The 13,457-nt window shown below is 46.2% G+C and overlaps 1 long non-coding RNA gene across 1 annotated transcript in view; it reads right to left on the bottom strand.

Annotated features, from left to right (window-relative positions):
• The window catches only part of LOC140218815 (uncharacterized), a 46,974-nt gene extending 45,754 nt beyond the window's left edge, over window positions 1–1,220 (bottom strand). Inside the window, exon 1 of the long non-coding RNA XR_011895004.1 lies at window positions 1,167–1,220. This is a non-coding gene — a long non-coding RNA (uncharacterized lncRNA). The remainder of the gene's footprint in view (window positions 1–1,166) is intronic.
• Window positions 1,221–13,457: the final 12,237 nt, after the last annotated feature.

The following is a 13,457-nucleotide window of genomic DNA, read 5'->3' as shown; positions in this document are numbered from 1 at the left end:
GATGCAACAGCATCAACCCTTTCTTTTAGCGCGCCAACAAATTCGAAGGCATTATATTTCAGGCGTTATCGTATATCGCAACTGGATGCCCAGTTCTTCCCGCGAACTGCTGACTGTGGGATTTCCAGTCATCCCACTGAAATGTACCGCCCAGTATTTAATTTCGCTGTGCAGGTTATTTTTTCTTGCTACGGCATCTACAAGGAAGCTCGAGGGTCACTTTTCGCCGCCGCCGCCGCCGCCGCCGTCGCCGTGCTGTCCCACTAACGACGGCGCGTGCACAGCTCGATAGTCCCACCATCGAGGTGGGACCGAGGAGTTTTGGGCACGACGCCTGCAGAGCCAGTGGCGGGTCTCCCCACGCCGCAAGCGTATAGTGAGACGTCTGGGGGACGTATTCTCAGACGCGCCGCTTTCGGCGATATCACTTTCAGTGCGCGCTTATTGGCTGGTCGAGAAAAACCCTGTGAGTTGATTGGCTGGTTGGCGAACACTATCGCCAAAGGTGATCGTCCGAGAATACGTCCCCTGGTAGCTGCCGCGATGCTCTTACTTACACCCAGCTGCAGCCGCCTTGCGGGCAGCACCACCCCTTGTCGTATCTGAGTATAGTTAGAACATCGCCCGAGGAGTTACAGCGATACGCTAAGCATTGCTGTCACTGTCAAAGCTTCGAAAGTGCCTTTTTTTTTATCATTTCGTACTTGCACCCATCCCTTCCATAGCTCTGAACGTGGCTGCAGTATTTGAAAAATGTAGGTTAATAAATCGTACCCCTACTACTCCTTAATCGATAAAATAATGCGTAATAATGTCAGTTAATAATGCTGCTCGGAAATCATCGCACAAATTTTGATATCCACACCCCCACAGTTGCTACGAAGTTCGTCATGCAGTTCGTGCCGAATCCTATATGTTTAGCACTCTGATGCGGTCGTTCGTTACCGAAGCGTGCACGCGGTACATTTGGTGATGTAGCCCGACAAAGATCGCGACAATAACCACCTGCACGAACGCGTGCCGCGAGCGCTCGGAAAAGAGCGTGCCACCCGCTCTCTGAAAATTTGTCGTACTTGGTCTGTTTGGCGGATACGTATATCGGGACGCAATAGTTGCATTAGCGCGAAGGCGGTGACGCGAGCCCGCGCCAGTACGTCGTCACTTACTGGTCGATGGGGTGTCTCGCATGCTCGAGAAAGTTGGAAGAGTAGAGGCGCCGCCTGCAAAGGAAAAGTTTTGAGCCAGTTTAGTCATCAGTAACAGAACAGACAACTGGGCGAAGTGGTTTACTTGCATCTTAAAAGTGTAAAAGCGCACAAAGACGAGAGCGAAGAGAGTGGAGAGGACGAGGTGCTTTTCGCCACCAGAAATGTTGCGTCCGAGAGGAACACTTAAGGTGCACCGCAAATGTAGTTCTCAGTGCCATGGTCTCCGAGAACTTGAGCTTGGAGCGAGAAAAAGACATATTCAATGGATTTCGATTCTGTTTCCCTTGCAGTGCGCCTAGCTTTCTACTTCAGCTGACAAGGGTTGTACATGAAGGGGCCCATTTATGCATAGCAAACATAAACACCATACACGAAAACACGCACTGTGAGAAGTAGCTAGAGCGTCTGTTGAATGTTAAGGTTCAGAGGAACAAGTATAGGGGCACCATCGTTTCGCAAGGGGCACCATGTGAGTAATGCTGCAAAGCCCACGTACATGGTGCAGATCAAAAACGCTGCCATCGGAATGTAAAGCTCTCTTCAGAATAGCTCTCGAGGACGTGAAAAGCATACACGCATGCGAAACACGATTCAAGTTATTGCACACACAGCACAACGTCAGTTCGGCCTTTTTCGTTCAGAAGGCAAAGGCGAAACTGTCTAACTCCCACCACTGCTGCACCCGATTCCCAGGCATCGATTCCTCGGTCACCATATCGAGCAAGGGACAAAGCATTTCGAACATGGGTCGGGGGTCCAAGCAAGGTACGATCCCTCTGCCGGGTACGGAACTCTCTTTTTTTCTTTCTTTTTTTTTTTTTTTTTTTAGTGTGAGCTCTATACTTAAAAGCCAACATCAGCACACAGTAGCCGTTCCCGGTTAGGAAATTTCTGGGGGTTCTGCAGAAAAAAAAAAAAAAAAGAAAGAGGCTTCGCGCTAGTAATATACCGGGCATGCGGTGTTTCGATTGGCACTTCTCCGTAAGGCTTTCAGTCGTCCTTGACTTCGGTTTCCGCGGTTCTGAAGGCTATACGCATGAAACGGGTATGCGACGCCGAGAGTCTCTTCGTTACTGTGCTCTGCGACTCTGTTGGATCGAGCGAGCGGCGAACAAACTCACTAGAGTCGGAGAGAGAGAGGCCCAGCCAGACGCCGACCGCGACCATGACCAAGATTGGCACCACGACGATGATGAGCGCCAGGATCATGTGCTGTGCGCTGCGCTCGGCGTCGTCGTCGTTTCTGCAGCGGCGCATGCGCATACGAAAGTTAGGCTTCGTATACAGGGAAAGGGTGTCATTCGCGACGAGATACCAGGACGACACTGCGGCAGTCACTCAAGCTGAGAAAGGAAAACGCATAGGCCGTCAGGCCTAAACGCAGCTTTCCTCTTCTCTGACAGCCGATTTCTCTCTCTCCCTCTACCTCGCTCTCTGATACGGCTAGCCTCTGTGACAAACATTCGTGTCACTTTCATTATGGCGCCAGTGGAAAGGAATCAATAACGTAATATTATTGCATTATTGCTTATAGATTAATGACAATATTCCAAGAATGCAATAATGATCGATCAATCAAGCAATAAGTTATTTAACGTGCCCAGCAACGACACTGTGGTCTGGGTGCTCGTGCATAGAAAAAAAAAGGGAACATAAAAAAGTAATAATATAAAACAACTACGGCCAGAAGTTATGGGATCAAAAAACAATGAAATAAAAGAAAGGAAATAGCGAAATAAACAGGTACATAACGAACAACAATACAGTAATAACACGCAACTGAATATGGAGAACATGTACAGGAGAGGAGAGAAACTACGAGGAGCGCAGGTAGAAGGGAGGTGCAACACAGAGGGCGAAGCTCGGAACAGAGAGAAGGCAGCACGTTTTGAAAGATATCAAGATGGAGAAAATGTCAGCTGTAAACATTTTGCATTCTTTGGAGAGGCGATTGTCTGCTGAAAGAGGCAGGAACGGGGAAAGGGTTTATGTTCCGTAGCAGCCTTCTGCGGCACCCGCCGTGAAAAAGAAGCTATAGTAGATCGGGACATGTGATAATTCAATGAATGATTCTGTATAAAAAGAAGACGTCGGTACAACTACGCATGCAGCTAACTGTAGGATGATTATTGTGTAGAGTGTAGGAAGCGTAGGATGATTATCCAGACTTGTTAGGTTAGTTTAGGTTAGGTTAGAAAACGGTGTTCAAATATACTCGCAAACTTTTTTTTTTTGCTCGCGCTCAATTCAAATGCCATTCAAATTGCTTGTGCCACTTCACGCCAGTGAGACAAATTCAAGTAATGAGAGACCCGTTAATGCAAACAATTTGAGTAAGGGAAATGGGGCTCGGAAATTTCTTGCAGTTCTGCAAACGAGACCAAGCGCGCGCAGGCCTCGTTGCTACGCGCTCAGAGTGGCCGGATAAGTCCGACGTATTATCAAAAAAAAAAGTAAAGCACACCGAGGTCGTTCATTTAACAACCCTCGTCAACACGATGCATGATCGACAGGATAAGGGAAGTCGCCCGTGTGGTTAGAGTTGAGCGCGCATTAAAACGTAACGCGATCGAAATTAGTCCGGTACCCTTCTCTACCGCGTCTCTATACAGCTCTCGTGTTTGCTTCGGGAGGTTAAACAGTGCCACTGGATAGATTAATCAACATATATCGGGCACAGAAGCAAAAGTGGCGGGTTCAAGGAGTTGACTTCCGAGGCTGCGACGGCCCTCCTCTTATCCTGGTGAATGGTGGCGTGCGAAAGCTACGCAAATCCCTAAAGCTAATGATGATGGAAAACAACCTCATATTGATTCATGAGCTGACACCGCCAACCCCCACTCACGCGCACCACGCGTGTAGTGCGTGCGCATACGCAAATGTCTCGCGGACCGGCGCAAACTAGGTTCTTCGCGACTGCCCCGAGAAAACTGCGAGCCCTTCTTTGAGTTTTTTTTTTTTTCCAGATTCACCGACAGGATCCTCAGCGTTCACTGAAAGTTGAAATGCATGAATCCGGCTAGATCAAGCTTACTGATGTGATTAGTGATTCCCGCATGATGAATCGTCACCGAATTGCCAAAACATTCCTTTTTCTCTCTGTTACATGAGGTAGTAATACTCACAGGGACTTCTCTGAAGTCATGCCTAAGGACAAAAAGAACATGTGCGAAAGTAAAGGTTATAAATGATCGGGCATTGTCAAGCACGTAGAAAAAAGTTCCGCTTTAGTATTCACAAGTGTTGAAAGACGTGCGGTGCAGGATTTTTAGCTATTTGTTGTTTACGTACAAAGAAATAAACAAAAGAACAATTACACCAAAGTTAGCCTAACACATTGCGATAAGCACTAACTTTAATTGTTGAACGCTTGCAGTATTGCGAAAAAAAATATTTCCTCTTAGCGGCTGTGTTAATCATACAAGAAAAACGACAGCTTAACCTCAAGTGCTTCGGTAAGTGCATGCCACTTATTTAACGTGAGTAAATCATTGTCCCATGTTTGACAAAACTTCCAAGAGCTATTGTAACCGCATACGGATTGACGTTACACACTGTTGAAGGGGAGGATACGAATCATGCAGATTTAATCGTATCAGGCTTCAAGTAAAGCAAACGTGGCGTTCTTGCAGAGGAGTTCCCAGGTGAGGGCAACATGCTTTTCCACTAATAACATGAGCTTCAAAAGACTAATTAACAAAAATTCGATAATTAGTTTTTTTTTTTTACTGCTGCCTGTCATTTGTTTAAATGGTGGATTTGACGGCAGTCACATCTTTGTGCACCTTCTTATTTTAAAAGTTCTTGAAAGTGGCACCTAATTAGAGATATTTCTAACAATTAAGATATCTCAACAGTAAATCCAGGCAATATCGAAATCAAGCACACCAGTAACACGTAAAAGGTGGCCCCGCTATCACTAACGACATCATCATCATAATCATCATGATAATTGGGACACCCTGTAGAGTGTCTGGATTCATACTAATTGACCGAGCCTGGGAAACTGGGCGAATTCAATCCCGCAACTGCAATATGAGCGCTATACAGTTCCAGATTAAAAAAAAAAGGTGCACTATATACAATATATACACTATATATACACTATACATATACATATATACAGATACATATATACATATACATATATATACACTGTACACTATACATATAAGTCACAAGTCGTTTGCAGCACGCCGAAGGTACGAGGCGTGCACAGGCAATATCATTTTGCAGTGGAAAATAGTTCTGCGCATAACTGTCTGATTATTGGCGGTATTACGGATCTTTAATGTTTGCTTGGTAGGTGATACGTTACAGCTACACGGAACATGTTAGGACCTTTGGTATGCACGCTTATACCGCGAACCACTGTGACGATGAACAGACGACGCTGCGCGGATGAACACACGTAGAGGAGCATATAGCCTTCCTATTGGCTAAGGAGCCCCGCATTTTCCATAGTGCTTGTGAAATGGAGCGTAGGGCTACTTTAGTACTTAAAGAGCCTAATTATTGGCGATTAGCATATGCAATTCTTTCTATTCGCCTTTGATGTGTATTGAGTAGCAAAAGCGATCGTTTCGTTTCTAATCACTCATTTAAAATCATTTAAAGCGGTTGCTGCTTTAATAGTACATTTAAAGCGGCTGCAGCAATTAGGATTACAAGAACAGTAAAGACGCTGACTCTTAACTTGGTTGCTTTATACTATGTACGAGTTGAAGCTACATGCGTAAACCACTGAATTGAATCATGGGGATCCAAGTCATTTGATCGTTTAGTCTGAAACGACGATAAAAAACTGCCGTGCTCGGCCAAGCAAGTATTGCCTAACCTGCCTGCTCAATATGGACTCAATATTCAGTGCTTCAAACGCTGTGTACGGTCTGTTCAAGTGAAATCAGTGGCTTCATTCTTATAGCTAAGCTCTCACGAACGTTGCTCGGTATGCCTGGACAATATCTTTTATCGCAGGAATCTTTAGATCTACACCAAAAACGGAGACGTTTGGATATTTTAACGCTTAGCCAGAATAAATTACAATACGTCGCTAAAAGCTGCTCAGAGCTTTACAGTGTAAGTTCAAAATAACATAAGGTCGGAAGAAATGAGCTTACGCCGTGGGGTCTCCATTGATCTTCTTCTTCTTCTCAAAGCTGCACTGGATTGCTTGCTTACTCCTTGCCCCATGGCGCCTTATCCGCTACGGAACATCGCCAAGAGGCCGGAGGTTTAAAGGAACGGGGAAGGGAAAATTTAGAAAAGAAAGGGAGGGAAGGTAAGGGTTGAATCGTACGAGTAATGTGCAAGTGTACGAAATTTAGTAAGACTCAAAAAAGAAAGTTACAGTGACGTTTCACTTGGTGAACGCAAGGTTACGCGCGAGCGTATGGGTGCTATTCCACTTTTCGTGCATTGCGCGTAGAATGTTTTAAAAATGCTTTCACGGTGTGAAAGTGTTGCGATTTCCTCAAGGATTATTTGTTATTTTGTTTGTTTTGTGTCCATTTCTCGATTTTATATAGTACTTAGACTTAGGTGCAAGCTAAAGATCCCCAGGTGGTCGAAATTACCGGAGGCCTTCACTACGGCGTGCCTCATAATCAGAAAGTGGTTTTGGCATGTAAAACTCCATAATTTTTTTTTCAATTTTTTATAAAGTGTAAGTGCCGTTAGGAAAAATGGTAAGGCACTGTAAGGAAAAGCGCAGTCTTTATTATTTCAGGCAGTTTGGTAATGTACTATTCACACTATTCATTCTCCCCTTCTTCTCCTTCTTCCTCTTCTGGAGTCTCCTGTGCACGCCAAGCCCGCTCCTTTTGCCGGGCTTTTTGAGCTCCTGCCCAGCGCTAGCTGATGACGCCAGGGTCGGTCGACACGCGCTCGGGTTGCCGCCGCTTGCGTCGCTGCTCCGTCCTTCTCGCTCGGCCTCTCGATCACGAGACGGACCCGGTACGTCCACAGCGCACAAAGAACCCGCAGCAACTGCCGGAGGCGGTCAACCTCTAGGTTTTCCTCTATAGGTGACGTTGCTTTGCCGAGCACTCAGCCCGCTCCGCCGTGCTTTGACCGGCGCGCGATTCTCTTCTCCACCTCCAGGCGCCTTCCTCCTCCGCCGCTCGCTTCCCGCGCGGCGACGCACGTAATCTCGCCGATTTCACAGAGGCAGCGTGTAAGCTTGCGCGTAAAAAAAAAAGAAAAGAAAAAAAAAACGTATGATTTAATTATGGACAGGAAACATGGCGGTGTTAGAATGAATTCGAATTTGATTGACCATTTTATGAAGTGAGTGAGTGAGTCAGACAACTTTATTTGAATCTGAATCCGGCGATTGGCAGGCGCGAGTCTGGGTCCGCCTAGATGGTCACTGGGAGCTGTTTCTCCCGTGCGGCCTCTATGGCTCGCTGGGCGGCCCAAGGTTGGTCTTGGAGTTGTGAGCCGAGCAGCGCGGCCGGCCACCATGCCCGTAGATTTTCTGGAGAGACTGCCATTTTATCTTGATATATTTTACAGCCCCACAACGTGTGTTGAAGGATGGCTCTAGCAGACTTGCATAGCTTGCATATATATCTCTCTCGTATATCTCGGCGTAGAAAGTCTTTAATTGCACGGGGCTCGCATAGGTTTCTGTTTGTAATCGCCTCCAAACGGACTCGGCTCTTTTCAGTATAGTGTGAGGCTTCAGGCTTTGATAAAATTTGGTAATATGGCCAAATCTTGTTAATCTGTCTTTCTCTCTCCATATCTCCTCCTCCGCGTTCTCCTGACTGATGGAAGTCGCTCCTTGCTCAGCTCGGCAAGTAAGACCTCGAGCTTCGCGGTGTGCTTCCTCGTTGGGGTTGATTGCCGGAATGCCTGGAGTCGTATGCGCTGGGAACCAGAGCATGCCATTCTTCTCTGCGTTGGATGATATTGCTTCATTGACTCTGATGATGTGCCACGCCTCAGAAGAGATCCTACCTGTAGCATAATTTCTAATGGCCGCCTGATAATCGCTAATCATGTATTCAGCATTCGTGGAGACCAATGCTACTGCAGTGGCTACTTTATCTGCTGTCTCGGAATGCTTGGTATTCACCGACACATTTGTAAGGTATTTTTGGGTGTGATTTACGACTATTGCCACGTAGCTATTTCTGTGTGGGTATTCAGCCGCGTCTACAACGGTTTCTCTGTCGTCTGAACCATAGCTTTGGATCATTTTCTCTGCTCAACTAGTGCGTCTGCCCATTTTGTAAACTGGACGCATGTTCTTCGGTATATTTCGTACTAGGAGTTTGTGGCGAATTTATCTCGTTATCGTCCTCTTTTCGCCGTGTAGAGTGTGGTAATTAATTCCTACTCTGCGTAGTATATGCCTTGCCGTTTTGATTTTGGTTCGTCGTTCCGCCTGAGATGTTTGTTCTGCTATGAGTTCGTCCAGTGTGTTGTGGACTCCTAACTTTAGTAAAAGATCCGTAGTCGTAATGATGGGAATCCGTAGTGCTAGCTTGTATGCTTTTTTTATCAGGTTGTTAATTTTGCTCTTTTCAATTGCAAACCAATTGTGGAAGGCTGCTTTGTACGCGATCGACTGATTACGAATGATTGTATCAGCCGTATGATACTTTCTCCCTTCATACCCTAGTGCTTGTTAATAATTCATTTGATTGATATTGACACATGTACCTGTTTATCTTTATCGGGTGGGCACGTTTCACCGCCTAACAATTGTTATCGCACAGCGCAGGCCGCGCCTGCATGTATCGGAAGTTTCTCGAAAGTTATCGATGGTTCCACCCGCTGTCTGTTGTCACCGAACCTTGTGTAATCTGATTGCGTGCATGCGCGACGCGAATGGCGTAGAACTTTGTGGAAGGCACGCGGGTCCCAGCGATTAGTCCGGAACATTCGACGACTGATCTATAAAAGCCCACGCGCTCGACCCGCTGATCAGATTTCGGCGATCGCCGGCTGTGTTCGCCGCTATCGCTGTGTTGAAGTGTAACTTGCTTTTGACTGCACAAGTTCGCCCAATAGATTTAGTTTCGCCATTTACAGTTTTGCTACTGTGTTCGTCACAGTGACAATATGATTGTGTTTGTTACCTTTGTGTCTAACTTCTTTATGGCTTCCCCGTTTGTACTCTTGTTCCCGCTTACTAGACCCAGCACCTTGAGCTGGTTGACTATTGGGATATTCCGCCCGATCTTGGTGTGTAGCTTGATTTCCTCATGAGCCTCGTTTCTGTTGTATCCTTTGGGAGGCCTGCCCCTAAGTGTGGGGCTGTATTTCCTATTTCTCTGCAGAGCATGTGAGGCCTGTTCCTATGATGTGTTCCTCTGCTACGTTTATCGAGGTCCGGAGTCGTTGTTCTATTGATCCGTCGCTACCATCACAGACGCACATAGTTTTATCGTCCACGTAGATTGTGTGATTGAAGGACTCTATTGGATTTAGTTTTTCGGGGAGTCCCATCAAGACGAGATTGAAGAGCATCGGGGAGATGACAGTGGATTGCTTGCCGCCCCCCCTCCCCCCCCCCCCCCCCCCCGTTACGTCGACCTCGGTTGACGTGAGCCCTACTATAAGTCTAGTTTGTGAAGTGGCCAAAAATAATTTACACTAATAATACGATATAACAAAATCCCGCATTTTCTAAATTATTTTTAATAGGTTAGTTTGCCCGGTGGCCTAAATATGTTTCTACTAGAAGCTTTCTACTCGAAGAGGTTTTCTGATCCGCGCGATTAAAATACCAGAACGTTATCTGCACAGCAGCAAACTTCGCGATAGCAGAATAGGGACAATTTTTCTACTCTGGCGCCATCTCGTAGCAGTCGTCAGCGCAAAGCCGCTCTTGCGCGGCACTGCGCGTTTGTTTTCACGCTATCGCCATAACCTCTCTTCCACTTTCCTTCTCGCGCTCACTTCACTATCGACGCCTTTCATCCCCCCACTGCGTTCCGCGTTCGCTCTTTCATCCTTCGCTGTGCTCGTTCGCTCGGTTACGCCGACGCCGACGCTCAACGCAGGAACGGACGCCTAAGAACTGCGCTCTAAAAAAAGTCACAGGGCACTAAGGAGCTTGTAACGCGATTGTTGAGTCATTCGTTGTAGTGTGTGCTGAGCTTTTTCTCTCCCGATCTCGAGTACGCCGTATCGCTTGGGTGTCTGAAGGTCCTGGTTCTTCTACGACATTTGAATGTAAATGACCTTTCACAGCGTTCTCGTTTAAACTACTGCGCTCTTCCCCGATTCTTGAGCGCTCGCCGGCTTTCGAAGCATACGTTGGCTTAGCGGCTATGGTGTAGCGCTGCTAAGTACAAGGTCTCGGGATCAAATCCCTGCTGCGGTGGCCACATTTCGATAGGGGCGATGCAAGAACTCCCGTGTCCCATGCATTTGGAGCACGTTAAAGATCCCCTGATGGTCAAAATTAACTCGGAAGTCCCCCACTGTGGCGTGCCTCATAGTCAAATCGTGGTTTCGGCATGTTAAATCCCATAATCCATCCGTTCGAGGGTGGTAGGATGACGACGGCATGTAGACAATGCGATGAAAATTTAGAAATGATGAGGATAGGAAACGACGATGGCTTGACGACGCTGCCGCGATCACAATGGGGTGACTACTAGTGTATGACGATGACGTAGCGGTGACGATTGCATGACGAAGCAGGAATAACGTCGGTTGAACGATGAAGGTGGTATGACGACGACGACATTACTACAATGGAATGACGACGATGACGTGACGAGGACTGCATGACGACGACTGTACAACGACGACTGTACGACGACAATGGCGTGACAATGACAGCGTGTCCACGTCTTTGTGACGACGATCGGGTAGCGAGGACTGTATGTCGAGTGTCCCATGACGACGATATCGTGATGACGTGAAGACGACTGTACGACGAGGACGCCGTGATGGTGGTGGCACATACCCAGCGGCATGAAGACATACTCGGTGGAACATACCCAGAGGTCCATACCCATGGGAACTGCACATCTCCGGGATCGACTCGTACTCCGGACGCCGCCACTGGCGCAGCACCAAGTTACGAGCAAAGACAAGCTAATGCTTTAAAAGGGAGCTGGATAGGTTATGTAAGGCGTATGGAACTTGCAGAATGAATGTCATTGCAAGGGAATCGCAGTCAAGGACGGCGGAAAACTAGATTGTGTGAATAAATTAGGAAATTTGCCGGCACGATTTGAAATAAGCTCAAGAGAAGGGTAATGACAGGGGACAAAGAGATAGGATGATAATGATGATGATGATGATGATGATGATGATGATGATCCACCCTAGGCCATTGGCCAGGAACCGGGTAGTTCAAGATACAATAAGAAATAAGAAATGTAAGAAATAAGAAAATAATATGTTTATTTACGTAGCTACGTTAGAATCAAAATAGACAAATGGGAGTGAATGATTTTATGATAAAATATAATTAAATGGGAAAGCGCTAGAACACCCGTTTAGAACCACTGGTGAAGCTCATTTCGCCTATTTCCTTTTGCTTAATCTATCAGTGCCCCTCTCATCGCGCCAGCGCCATGCTATATTCTGGCGCTCCCTCCATTTTTCCTGGTTTTTCTTTTATTACATTTTCTGGTAGCACTTAATATTTGTTACTGCACCTGTGCGCCAGAATTCAGACCACAAAGAGTTACTTATTAATTAATTTATTAAATTGTTAATACGGACGCCACCTACCATATGTATACGCTACATACAGAAGCTACCATATATATATATATATATATATATATATATATATACATATATATATATATATATATATATGTATATATATATATATATATAGAGAGAGAGAGAGAGAAATTGTAAGGGGGTTTATTTACAAGCAGGGCTACGCAACAACAGCCTTGGCCCAGGAGCGTCAGTCGCTATATCTCGCGCCTCTCCGTGCTGCCGGACCTCGTCATCTCCTCTCAAGGGATCCTGACTCTTCCCCACTACAATATATATGGAGCCGCCGTGGAGCGGCCGACGCCACGCCGGCTCCTCGGTTCTGACTGACTAAAGGTGTGCCTATTTCGTGTCTCATAGCACACGTCACATCGCAGTCGTCTGGCTGACTAAACATGTGGTCTAGTGCGTGCGTCATTGGGTACGTGACGGCGCAGCCAATGGGGAGGAGGTGGCGCCACGTATTGAGGGTATAAAATGAGCGCGTTCATGATGTTCCGAACTCTGCAAACGGCATTCCCACACGTAAGCAGTCTTAAGAAACTCTGACGAATCTTTTTTTTTTTCCATGTAGTGCATAGGCAGAGTTCGTACCATGCTCTGCGACCGCGCTTTTTCTCGGCTCGCGCCTTGTAAAAGCGCGCGGTAATGGATCCGGAATAAGGGGCTGAGTCGCCATAGTAACTTAGTGCCCTGACCACTTTGGGTCTTCTTTACCGCAATATACTGTTTACGCTTCATTGCATGACATGACTGTATTGCGGTAAATCTGCTTGGGAAACAGGCATTATATGCAACGGGCTCTTGCATGTTGCTGGTCCCACGCACAACCTCAAAACGCAGGCTTGAATTGATGCTGGTCGATTTTTCAGCTAACATTTCGAGACTTCCACATTGCTTACACTGAAATTCGTGCAGTTTCTCGCGCACAAGCTCGCGCCTGCTTCAAAAGGCAGCGCGATCACCAATAATTCAAGCACTGTCATAACCGGCCTATGACATCCATGCAAATTACATCAACTTCTACAAGGCTACTAAGCAACATGATCAGGCGTAGGCATAAGCCAAGCCCGCTAAACACTATGAGGCAGAAGGGCAACAGCCATATACCGGGTGTTGCCGTGAACACTTTCAAATCTTTTAATACTTACTTGTAGCAGAAAGCGCAATTCTAGTCCATCAGCTGGTCTACTCGAAGAAGCAGACATTACTTGCACAAGATATTGAAATGCGTGATCGACTAACTAACAGAAATTCACTAATTAATTTTCTATCAAATTCCCTTATGGCACATATTCCAGTTTATAAATTGTAGCCGTGGAGTCCTTGAGGCGAATTCACTTGGAACAAATTAATGAAGTTAAGGAATCAAGTTAAGGAGTTAGTGAAGTTGAACTAAAAATGTAAGGTATTGTCTGTCTCCCGAAAGCGTTGTAGTTCTATCTTTTCGTACCAAATATAAACAATAGTAAAGTGTCCCGAACTACGGCATACAGATACTTAGGTGTTGTTACTGATAGTAATGTTTCTTGGTCCTTAGCGTGG

Source organism: Dermacentor andersoni, chromosome 6 (genome assembly GCF_023375885.2).
Source record: "Dermacentor andersoni chromosome 6, qqDerAnde1_hic_scaffold, whole genome shotgun sequence".
NCBI lineage: Eukaryota > Metazoa > Arthropoda > Arachnida > Ixodida > Ixodidae > Dermacentor > Dermacentor andersoni.
Note: the sequence above shows the minus strand (reverse complement) of the source record. Positions and strands in the feature narration are given on the sequence as shown.